At 38.7% G+C, this 11,249-nt stretch overlaps 1 long non-coding RNA gene across 1 annotated transcript in view; it reads right to left on the bottom strand.

Moving 5' to 3' along the window:
• The window catches only part of LOC110462555, a 3,694-nt gene extending 3,038 nt beyond the window's left edge, over positions 1-656 (bottom strand). The window contains exon 1 of the long non-coding RNA XR_002464294.1: positions 547-656. This is a non-coding gene — a long non-coding RNA (uncharacterized LOC110462555). The remainder of the gene's footprint in view (positions 1-546) is intronic.
• Positions 657-11,249: the final 10,593 nt, after the last annotated feature.

The raw sequence follows: 11,249 nt of genomic DNA, 5'->3' as shown, positions 1-11,249 counted from the left end.
ACGTGTATGTTTAATACAATAAGTCGTGTCCCCAGGATGAGCGGAGGCCGTATTATATACTCCATGTTCACTCTGTGTGTTTTATCTACGCTAAAGGGTACCAACAAGTTAAACGATATTCTAATTTATTTGAGATGTGAAACGACATCTGATTGGTCAATCAAAATAATAAACGACATCTGATTGGTCGATCAAAATAATTTGCGATAGTTTAACCACGACATACCGCCACAAATTAAAAAATTCAGTTATCCCCTAATTATAACACAATTATCTCACTATTTTGAAACATTATCAAAAGAAATAATCCATAAAATCCCATGTTGCTGTGTAAACATATTAATTGTAGTAGTTTACGAAATTTAATTGTTCAAAAATAGAAATGTTAATAAAAAAAAAGTAGAAAACTGCAGGGGTCGATCTCTGGACCTATACATTCCAAACCCTACAATTGACCAGGTTGCCTTACAGGAATAACATAAAAACCAATGTCCAATTTGTGGGCCGCAAAGCATAAAATGCTCTCATGGTAAATAGTGTTAATACCTGCGCAACCGGAGTCCGTTGCTGGCAGTCTATTCTGCTAGTAACGTATCAAGTCAGAAGAGGATATTTAGACGTCTTCACAAGCTTAAGCTTCCGATCGACGTTCAACAACAACAAACAATTAGAAACCTCACAAGGGAAGTTACTCCATGGCTTTCAATCGTCTATGTGGAAGGGAGATAACTCGAGTTGAAAACATTTTCGAGTGGAAAATATCTTCTCTGCAATGGTACCATTTACATTAAAAAGGTTAAAAAATAAACTTACAAATATAAGAGAATCATCGTTGGTACGGAAAGTTTAACCTATAATGACACGTTGTCTGGACATCTACCCCGGCCGCTTTATCACTTATGTGTAAACTTAACAGGATAATGTTTCCTCTTCATGTTCTTTTCTCGTTTCCCTACGGTCTTTCTTTTGTTTTCAGGTATTCCATGACAATTTATTTGACATGTTGCTTTCCTTTACAAATCAATAAGATAGTCTCGCTCACCCAGATTCTTGTTGTCTGCGCAAGCTACGCAGAACAAGCGTCTGGTTGAACGAGACTGTATAATTGTGATCTGAAAATATTTTGCTCTTAGCCGCCTCTGAAACGATGAACATTGCGTTCGCTTCAAAATGACGTGACGTCCTATTGATTGTTTCTATTCGATTGTAACGTCATTTCCGGAGTGATATTTCACACGTTACATAAACATAACTTATGTGATGGCTTTATAACACTGCATAACACGGTATTCACATGATAAATATATATATGCTATGAATGATGTAGACACGGCGCCGGCGTTCTACATCTCACAGGCATTCCATTAACAATGTTCCGAGGGAACAATACAAGGATTCCTATCTGACTTAATTGTTTGGTGTTTATTTCCGCTTTGAAGCTAGTGGCGAGCATTTTATTATGTAATCAAAAGTTTGATGTCAGAACAAACAAAATGGTTTCCACAGTAACAAGTTAGTACTCTGAAACAATCGCTAATACACTGCTTACCTTTACAAGTCCAAACCTGTTGGATCGGTAAGGAACTGGGTTTGTACTAGTATCAAGCACAAACAACCATATTGTCTACAGGACCAAGTCGTTTACAGCTTTGTTAGCCTACTGCACACATAATCATCATTTTAAATTTTGTTTCCTTGTTAATTTTTTGAAATATATAAATTTTTAGCATGAAGTAATATTACGACAAATTAATAAACTTCGGGATTTTCTACACTATTTTGGAACGTTTCACATATTTTGAAAATTTGTTACAGACTTTCAAAGTGAACCATACTTTGTAATAATAGATTTAATGATAAGAGCATGTCTGTTAGCGTTCCTACGGCTACCCACATTTGATGTTGAGATAATATACAGTCCTAAACACAACCACCAACATAACACTGTTGCCTTTAAGCTCTAGATTCGAAATTGGCAACATTGGAAAACGTCTATCTGATTCTATATATATATCACGAATCTTGCTCCAAACTCATTTAGCATATGCAAGTGTTGCATTACTTAAACTGACGTTGGCTCGTTCTAAGCGGTAAAGCGGTATGCATTTTAGGCTGTTACACTCAAACGTGACATCTCATATAGTATTTTTGCAGTAAGCTTGTACACCATAACTAATATAAACAGAATCTCTGTTGAGTTGTTATTGATTGAGACAAGTTCAGCAGAGAAAAAAAAACTTACACGGGAATTATTCAATAACAGAATATTCTAGCGGAAACTTATTTTTATCATGACGTCATACTAAATACAACAACTTCACAGCATATCGCTATACGGTGTCAGTATTGGCGTGTTATCACGGTTTGGTTTGGTTCAGTATTGTTTCACATCCTATCAACAGCTACAGTATGGTCATTTAAGGACGGCCTCCCCTGTGTACAAGGTGCATGCGTGTAGTGTATGCGTGTGTGTTTTGGGAGGCTGCGATATGTTCGTGTTTGTCTCCTTGTGATATCGCGGAACTGATGCCGACTTTATAGTGCTACCTCACTGAAACATACTGCCGAAGACACCCAGCAGGACACCCCACCCGGTCACACTATACTGACAACGGGCGAACCAGTCGTCCCACCCCTAAATTGCTGAGCGTTCAGCAGGAGCACATCTACATTCGTTTCTTAATCTACCTATGTTCTGCTGTCCTTCGTTGCTTTTTATGCTATATCAGTAACAGTTGTTTCTGCTGTTTATTCTATTGGTGGGAATGCATGCTCTTACACAATAGCCATTTATAAGAGTCAGTTAAACGTGTCCGCATTTTGAAAGTTGTATGTTTCGAACGTCTGACGGTAATTGTGCTGATAGGAATGCAGCTTCTGGTCTCGACATCATATCTGATGAAATAAAAAGTGTGTTAGATAGGTGTTATTTTCTACTCTCCCTTTGTCGTAACTGTTTGATTATAAGTGGCGCCATAACAGTCAAACTATCATCCGAAAGGAAAGGTAAAAGCGTTGTACTTTTAACGGGGCAGGTTTTGTCTTTCTAGTCTAATATGTACTTCTCCTACCTGTACGTGTACCACGCAAGGGCCTTTCAAAGTGGGTACAACCTACACTACTGGTTTCTGAATTTTTCAATTGCTAGAACTAGCTACAGAACCATAACAGATATGTCGAGTGGCAACCATTATGAAAACATCTACTTTCCTGAGTATTTTATAAACAAATCAACCGACCAACATGACTAAGCATAGGAGAACATCGTCTGTGCATAAATCATATAATCTGTTATGCTTGTACGGTGAATGAAATACTTGAGTTTTCAATGATCATATGTCACGTCGGTTGCTTCCGAATCGAGTATAAGGATATTCCCGATTTCGTGACGTCACGTCACTAATGTCTATCTTTGTGACACGGAAATCGGATCAAAGATAGACATTTTTAAATTATCAAATACTCAAAGGGACAAGAGAAAACTCTGCCCGACACGGGCGTATCTATTTCGGTTATAGAAAGTGTATAAAATAAATGGTTGGAGTTCAAAATGATCAGGACCATGTCGCATGACGTTGTTGAATAACGTCATATCGATATAATGCGGGAGTACGTTTTTATCTCGGAGAAAGGATTATCTTCATTTAAAAAAGTCGCCAACTGGAAACGCCTCACGGAAATAAGTAATTATTAAATAAACTCGCTATGTTGTTTTTTCGCAAACTGCTTTATTTAAAAGTAAATGTTTGGTGTAGCAACCCTTTTTTTTGCTCTGTCTTAATATGTGCATGGTTAAGTGGTACGGTATCTAGAAAGTATGCTCTATAATACAGTGTTACATGGACAATGTCAGTGTCGATTTTTACAAAGTTTCCAGGCCAATCAGATCAGGATCTCAGCAAGCATCGGTCCTTACTGAAATTCTACAGCCCCGGGTACATTTTCCATATTCTCTTAACCTCAATATAATTGTTTGTATTAAAACACTTTTGTTTCATATCACTAACATCTAATGATATTATAGATATTTAGTCATTTACTCGATTATCATAGATAAAGGTGAAAAATACATATTTATCATTTAATTTTAAATTATGATCAATGAATAACAAACAATGAAATGCTATATATGTTGAAAACTTTATAATTTAGTTAAAAAGGACACTTTTTTTTAGCAGTGGTACGTACGGAGTCTGATATTGTAGGGTATGCCCTTCTACAGTCGAATCTGATGAGGTAACTTGGTTTAATTATAGTAGATTGCTATAGGACACCTGCTATTCTGTACTAACCTCTGAAATTATCTTTAAAGTCACGGAATGAATTACTCGTAACAATTTCCAGCGTAAGTATGGTTTAGGAGTCCCGTAGATTTTCTTCCGAAAAGATAGTTCATGGTGTAATTCACTTTCATATCAAGATAAGACAGTTTCATTTCTCGTGCTCTATCTCAAAGATAGGCCTCACCCCTCTTACTGAGAAAGATTGCAGGCACGCGCTAAAAAGTCTGTTAGCATAACATATGACGTCATTGCAAAATAATGAAAATAAACGAACTTAGCGTTGTCTGTGAGTAATTGAAAGAAGTTCTAGGTATGAGTTAATTATTTCGCAATTTGTAGAATGTTTAACGTGCAGACTAGCTTGACTGTAGTTTGTTTATTCAGATTCGTAGAATCTGTGTCTGCACGTGAAATTGATGTAAAGGGACTGTTACACCTAGCCGATTTGGGTCGCCGGAGCTATACCGGAGCACGGATTTGGCGATTTTCGGGAATCGGTACTAGTACGGCAGCGCAACGGCATCACATCGCTAAGAAAGGTAGTACATCGTAAGGACATCGGCGAAAAAAATAGCAATGACAGGCGACGGTATAATTTTTTGAACATGCTCAAAACTTTCCGCCGTAGCGCTACCGGAGCGAGCAACGGGACTACAACGGCAGTGCATCGGTAGTACTCCTTTGTGGCTTCGTTAATGTCGGTAGAGCATCGGTAGCGCCCCGCAATGGATTGGTGTCTCTCCGGTGGCCTTTATGTGTACCGTACTGGTATCGATGTGATACCGTTGTACTACCGAATACCACCGAAGTAGTACTGATGCTCCGCCGATGTCCTAACGATGTACTACCGTATCATCGGCAGCGCAACGATATATCCGCTATAGCTCTGGTCAGCGGTGGCACATCCTAAGAACATCGGCGGCGCATCGGTGACAGAAAAGTGTTATTCGGTAGCACATCGGCTCTTACATCGGAAGAACAACGGTATCACAACGGGAACGCCGGTACTACATCGGTATTGCTACGGTCAATTTTGATTTTTCCGAGTGCTTTCTCGCCGGAGCTCTGTCGATTTTCTCGCCGTTATTATTTTTTTTGCTCCGGCGAGGTACATCGGCAGTATGTGACAGGCCCTTAAATGACGTGATTTGGTACGTCAGCCGTCACCAACACACGTACACACTACACCCAGCACTAACAGGATCAGGAATGGAGTTCCATGATGACGTCACTGAAGTAAAATGGAAAATGTCTACCAATTAAAAAATCTTCAGAAATGACTTCAAACAGGATTAAAGAAGGTACTACATGTTCAGTATCACAGGGACCTGAGAATGGGTTCTCCTTCCGCGGACATGATCTCCGTTTTCTCCAAAAACACACCATTTCAGAGATTCAAAGTTTTTCGAAGTCATAGAGCCACTTCTCGTATATATAATCATTTGGGTGGCATTTTTACCGAAAGTCGATGTAAATCCCTAAAACATGTAAAATTACTATGAACACCTTAGTTTAGGTCCAAATATAGCTGTGAACATTCGCAGTTCCCTGTGTTCAGTATATGTTCAGAGAATTACATGGAAGTGTAGCGACAGTATAATCACACGATCCAATCCTCTATATGACGAGGTCCCCGGAATGTCCATGCTCGCTAAACGTCCTCAATAATAGTTTCCGATAATAGCTACTACCAGGAACACGCATACCTGTGTGCTTCCTCTGTCATGTCGAATGCCGATTGCGAATGACACTGGAATGTATTCATCCGCCAACCTATTTACCACCTGTGTGTCGATATCCTTCCTAAGACACGGAGCATTATGGGATGGATTGGTATTACCGGAATTCGAACTGTGGACCCTGTCTTTATTACCACGTTACTACGTTCCGTCCAATGTTTTTGTATTTAAATGACTACACCAACACATTACATTTTTCGGTCATACCTCGCGATATAACTAAGGTCGTTACAGGGAACAGGGTACGGGGTACGGGGTACAGGGTACGGGGTACGGGTTACAGGGTACGGGGTACGGGTTACAGGGTACGGGGTTCGGGTTACAGGGTACGGGGTACGGGGTACAGGGTACAGGGTACTAGAATCAGGAAGGGGTACAGGCGCGATATAACTAAGGTCGTAACAGGGAACAGGGTACGGGTAACAGGGTACGGTGTACAGGGTACTATAATCAGGTACATCATACTTCGCGATATAACTAAGGTCGTTACAGGGGTCATGGTACAAGGTACAGGTTACATGGTACTAGAATCAGGTACATCATACTTCGCGATATAACTGAGGTTGTTACAGGGAACATGGTACGGGGTACAGGGTATATGGTACTAGAATCAGGTACATCATACTTCGCGATATAACAAAGGTCGGAACAGGGTACGGGGTAAAGGGTACATGGTACTAGAATCAGGTACATCATACTTCGCGATATAACTAAGGTCGTTACAGGGAACAGGGTAAGGGGTACAGGGTACGGGGTACAGGGTACAGGGTACAGGGTACAGGGTACTAGAATCAGGTGCATCATACTTCGCGATATAAGTAAGGTCGTAACAGGGAACAGGGTACGAGGTACAGGGTACAGGGTACGGGGTACAGAGTACTAGTATCAGGTACATCATACTTCGCGATATAACTAAGGTCGTTACAGGGTACAGGGAACAGTGTACATGGTACTAGAATCAGGTACATCATACTTCGCGATATAACTAAGGTCGTTACGGGGTACAGGGTACAGGGAACAGGGTACAGGGTACAGGGTACAGGGTACTAGAATCAGGTACATCATAATTCGCGATATAACTAAGGTCGTTACAGGGTACAGGGTTCTAGGTCGTGTTGAGAGACAAAGTATCACCAGTATAACACTACCCTGATATGACGGTCGCTCTCTGGTCCATACACATATTAGTTGTGTGTTTCAAGCCTAGTACATAAGTATAATGATGGTAAAGGTGTCGACAACGTGTGTGTGAAAAAAGAAAATTAACTATAACATATGCTCATGTATCAAGACGGGTACCCTGATATAGAATGTCAGCTGAAGTCACTGAGATTTCCACTGATTTGATTAGGGTACATTGGTAGTTGAGGTTTCCCCCTCGGCGCCCCTCGTTCTGTAGTACACCGCCCCGTGTAACCCGTGAACATGTCGTGCATGGGGAGGTGCATTTCCCTATCGGCTGCACTTTGGTGGGTCGGCGATGATAACACCGACAGGAATGTCTGTATGTGTGCTACGTCCGGCTTGGCTGCTATTTATAAAAACACACATGGAAAACATTCAACGTCATATTCAGTATCCATATAAACATAATGGTTATTATCAGCTTCAACCGCGGTAAGTGTCGGGTCCAGCGGAGATGTGTAGCCATCAACACAGAGATGTATCTATCAGCCATAGAGGGCAATACGGAGTGACAGCTTATTTTCTCGTTAAGAATAGAAACCATGGCTTGTAGTTGTGGTCGGTAAATATTAAGACCTAATCTTTTTGGACCGAAAGTCATATTTGACGAATTTTCAGTTCTTAAGAAGATGTTCAAAGAAAAAGTTGACGGACGTCGGACAGACAACAGATTTTGTTTAAAGTACCTTCATATTGGCCTATATATTTATTTTTCTTATTTTTTTTTAATTTGCCTAAATTACTCCAGATTTTAAGTCTACATTATTTTAGCGGGAACAGACATACATCCCCATACATCGGTGGGAGTTGGAAACGTTCTTTGGAAACGTACCAACGATGTCTCACCTGTGCAGTTTCAAGCACGTGTCAAGCACGTGATATCAGTTAATTAGAGGCAATGCAGGGAGGTAACGGTCATGCCTCGATTTTCCGAGAAAGCAAATTCACTTAAACAATTAATGCTGATCTAACTGTTTGTGTTCTAGGGCTTGTTCAGTTGGTTCTATTTATTCTTACATCGCGACTAAGGCAAATGGTCGGTAAATTAAATTGTATATATTGAAGGAAAGAAAGACGTATTTGAAAAACAATGAGGCGAACATTTGAAAGCTGTATCAGAACTTACAACTATTTTAGACAGACAGCTTTTTAAGTGACAGACAAATCAGTATCGGTGGGTCTGCAATAACAAAACCCAGGCACTCAAACTATTATAAAAATATATGATTGCTTTCCTTTTGAGACTCGTTAACCAGAGATACACAGATACACAGATTTATTCTGACAATATACATGAGATATGTACAGGATTCACAATCCTTTGATTGTCAGCTCGTAATATACTAAATTATAATTTTAAAGTTCACAGCTTGATTTTTTCTTTGAAACAATTCCGTCTTTGCGTATTGAAGAGTTATCTGCTCTTGTGAGCAGGTATTGATTGTAACGTCATTGGTTTGTGAGAGTAACGTCATCATTTTTTGAGAAAACGACGTAATTTTCTCACACAAACCAATGACGTAACAATCAATACCTGCTCACAACAGAAGATAACTCTGCAATATGCAAAGACGGAATACTTTTGTATTTGATTTTTCCAATGTTCATCAAGTTCGTACTCAAATTGTTTAACTGAAATCACATTTACAACATTAAATGGAAGTCTATTCCACATATCTACAATGTGGAAGAATATTTCCTCACATCCAACCTTGAAAGAATTCATTATTTTCATCCACCAGAAGAGTTAAACGGAGGGCGAGGTGTTGCTCCAGGTAATGATCTACCTGTTTGTATTGCCGTACACTCATTGATTGGTTGTTGATGTTGGTATACAGAAGACTCTTTATGTAGAGAGCACAGTCAGCTTAATGAACTGTTAAATCGATTTTTCAAACTCCATTTGGATTTAAAGGATTTGAAGTGATACAAATGTTTTTGTGTAACATACCTAGGAGTGGTCGTTGTGAATCCCAGAGTATGTTGGTTTTGTTTTCAGTCTTAATCATAATCAAAATATCACCAAATCAAATTTACCGTCATGTGTCTTCAATCTAATAAACCTTAAGAAGACAGAGTCCTAGAAACATTGTCTATTATAACTGCTTTATTTACACTTGGAACAGGCGCCAATACCACTTGTACTTTGATGGTCTTACCTGTCGGTAAACCGAAGGATGTCCCGACACGTGTAGACACAGACAGAGCTCAGTCTAACGATAAACAGGGTTCTCCATTTCTCCAGCTCACCCATTGTTATTTTGGTACTCCCGTCATGTTCGTTTACACAAGTCATTTGCAACTTCCAGACTTTTTCTAAGAGTAATATATGCTTCTGAATTCATTTCAAACGATTAACCAACCGGCTATGTGTGTCTACAGATTCCCAAGGACACCTGAGGATGAAGTATTGATTTAAGAATAAAAGATAGGATTTTTATTCATTTATTAAAAAACTTTTTATTTCTAAAACGTCTGATCATAATTTAAAATGAAAAAAATATCTGTAAGATCTATCCATGCTTATTAATTGTGTTTAAACAATAATTAAAAGAGATCTTACAAAAAATGAGATCTAAAGCTACCTGAAGGTGGATAAAATATTGTCCTTAGCACATATTTACTGGTTCTCCTGAATGGCATTTTAAGGGCGATCACTCCCTCTAACCAAGAGCGATAACTCTAAGAATAAGTATACTTCATACAAATTCCGGAATAGTGAATTTTCCGGAGGCAACAGCAATGTTGAACGGTTCCAAACAATTGTCTGTCTAAGATCTTTAGATTCGGCATTCAAATAAGGCCAAGTGATATTTTTAGTTAATAAAATAATCTTTTGAGTCTGCATGAAAATAATTATGCAGGAAAATATCGAGAAAGTTTTCTACCAAATCCATGTGTTTCTTGAAATGAGAAATTTCTCATAAAGGTAATCATTATCTCAACAGAAGATTATAAAATGATGACTTTTTTGGAACGCTTAACACTTTGTATATAATCGAGCCTCTGTTAACTATAGAATGAAATTTAACACGAAAGCCAAAAAAAAAAAACACATTTCAAAATATGTTTAAGTGTTTAGAATTTCCTTTGATGATTTGCGGTCGATTATAAGTGTTAATATTTCAGTTTTAAGAATCAATTTAAGACCAAATACTAGAGGCACGGGGGAACAACAAGGCAAGCAGAGCAGAATAAACATGAATTCTCGAGATTTCACTTGCTTTCTGCTGAAGTAGATATATCGCCAAATGTTGCGGCCGTAGTTTGTTTTCGTCTCTGAGATGATCGTCCTCTAAAGCTTTCGTAGTCTCTACAGTTTATCGTCTTCAGAAATAATAGTACACTAAGGTCGCTAGAGAGGGTGCTTTCCTCAGAAGTAAGAGTTAACTGCAGTTCGCTCGAAGTTCTGTGGCAAGGGACTTTCATAATGTACATGTATGTCTTTAAGTCATATTTGAGGGAACTGTTCCCGTAAAAAGCCTTGAGGCACGGTATCGTAAGATTTGTGTTCTATTCTTGGCGTTTACCGTGGCCATTTCCCGTGAAGGAATCTATAGTTGTCTGTTTCATGTGTAGGGTTGTCTGTGGTTTTACCGTGTAATAACCCTCCACAGCGAGGAAAGATTGCTTATGGCCACATTACTGCAGATTCTTGTAATGAAAACAGGCGCGTGTCAAAATACTCGAACAGGCACAAATATATCACGGTATATTAATCGTTTTGGTATTATATAGATATATAGAATAGTAACTAATTATATAATCGTTAAGTAATTGCGCAGAAATTCAAAACAAATTTGCAACAGAAAAGGATGAATATCATATGTATTATAACTGTCATGTATTCGTATTCAAACCACTGTACTGTCATGTGAAACAACTGTTTAATTGCTTGGCATGGATATTGATTACCAACTTAATTTTGATGTACAAATAAGTAAGATTTGCAGGAAAATCCCATTAACTGAATATTCTCAAACGTTTGGGCACTTTTTTGAACAGACTGAGTAAATTAACCATCTTTCATTCATTCATCTTA

Source organism: Mizuhopecten yessoensis, unplaced genomic scaffold (genome assembly GCF_002113885.1).
Source record: "Mizuhopecten yessoensis strain PY_sf001 unplaced genomic scaffold, ASM211388v2 scaffold10803, whole genome shotgun sequence".
Classification (NCBI taxonomy): Eukaryota; Metazoa; Mollusca; class Bivalvia; order Pectinida; family Pectinidae; genus Mizuhopecten; species Mizuhopecten yessoensis.
The sequence above is the reverse complement of the archived record's forward strand: the minus strand, read 5'-3'. Positions and strand labels throughout refer to the sequence as shown.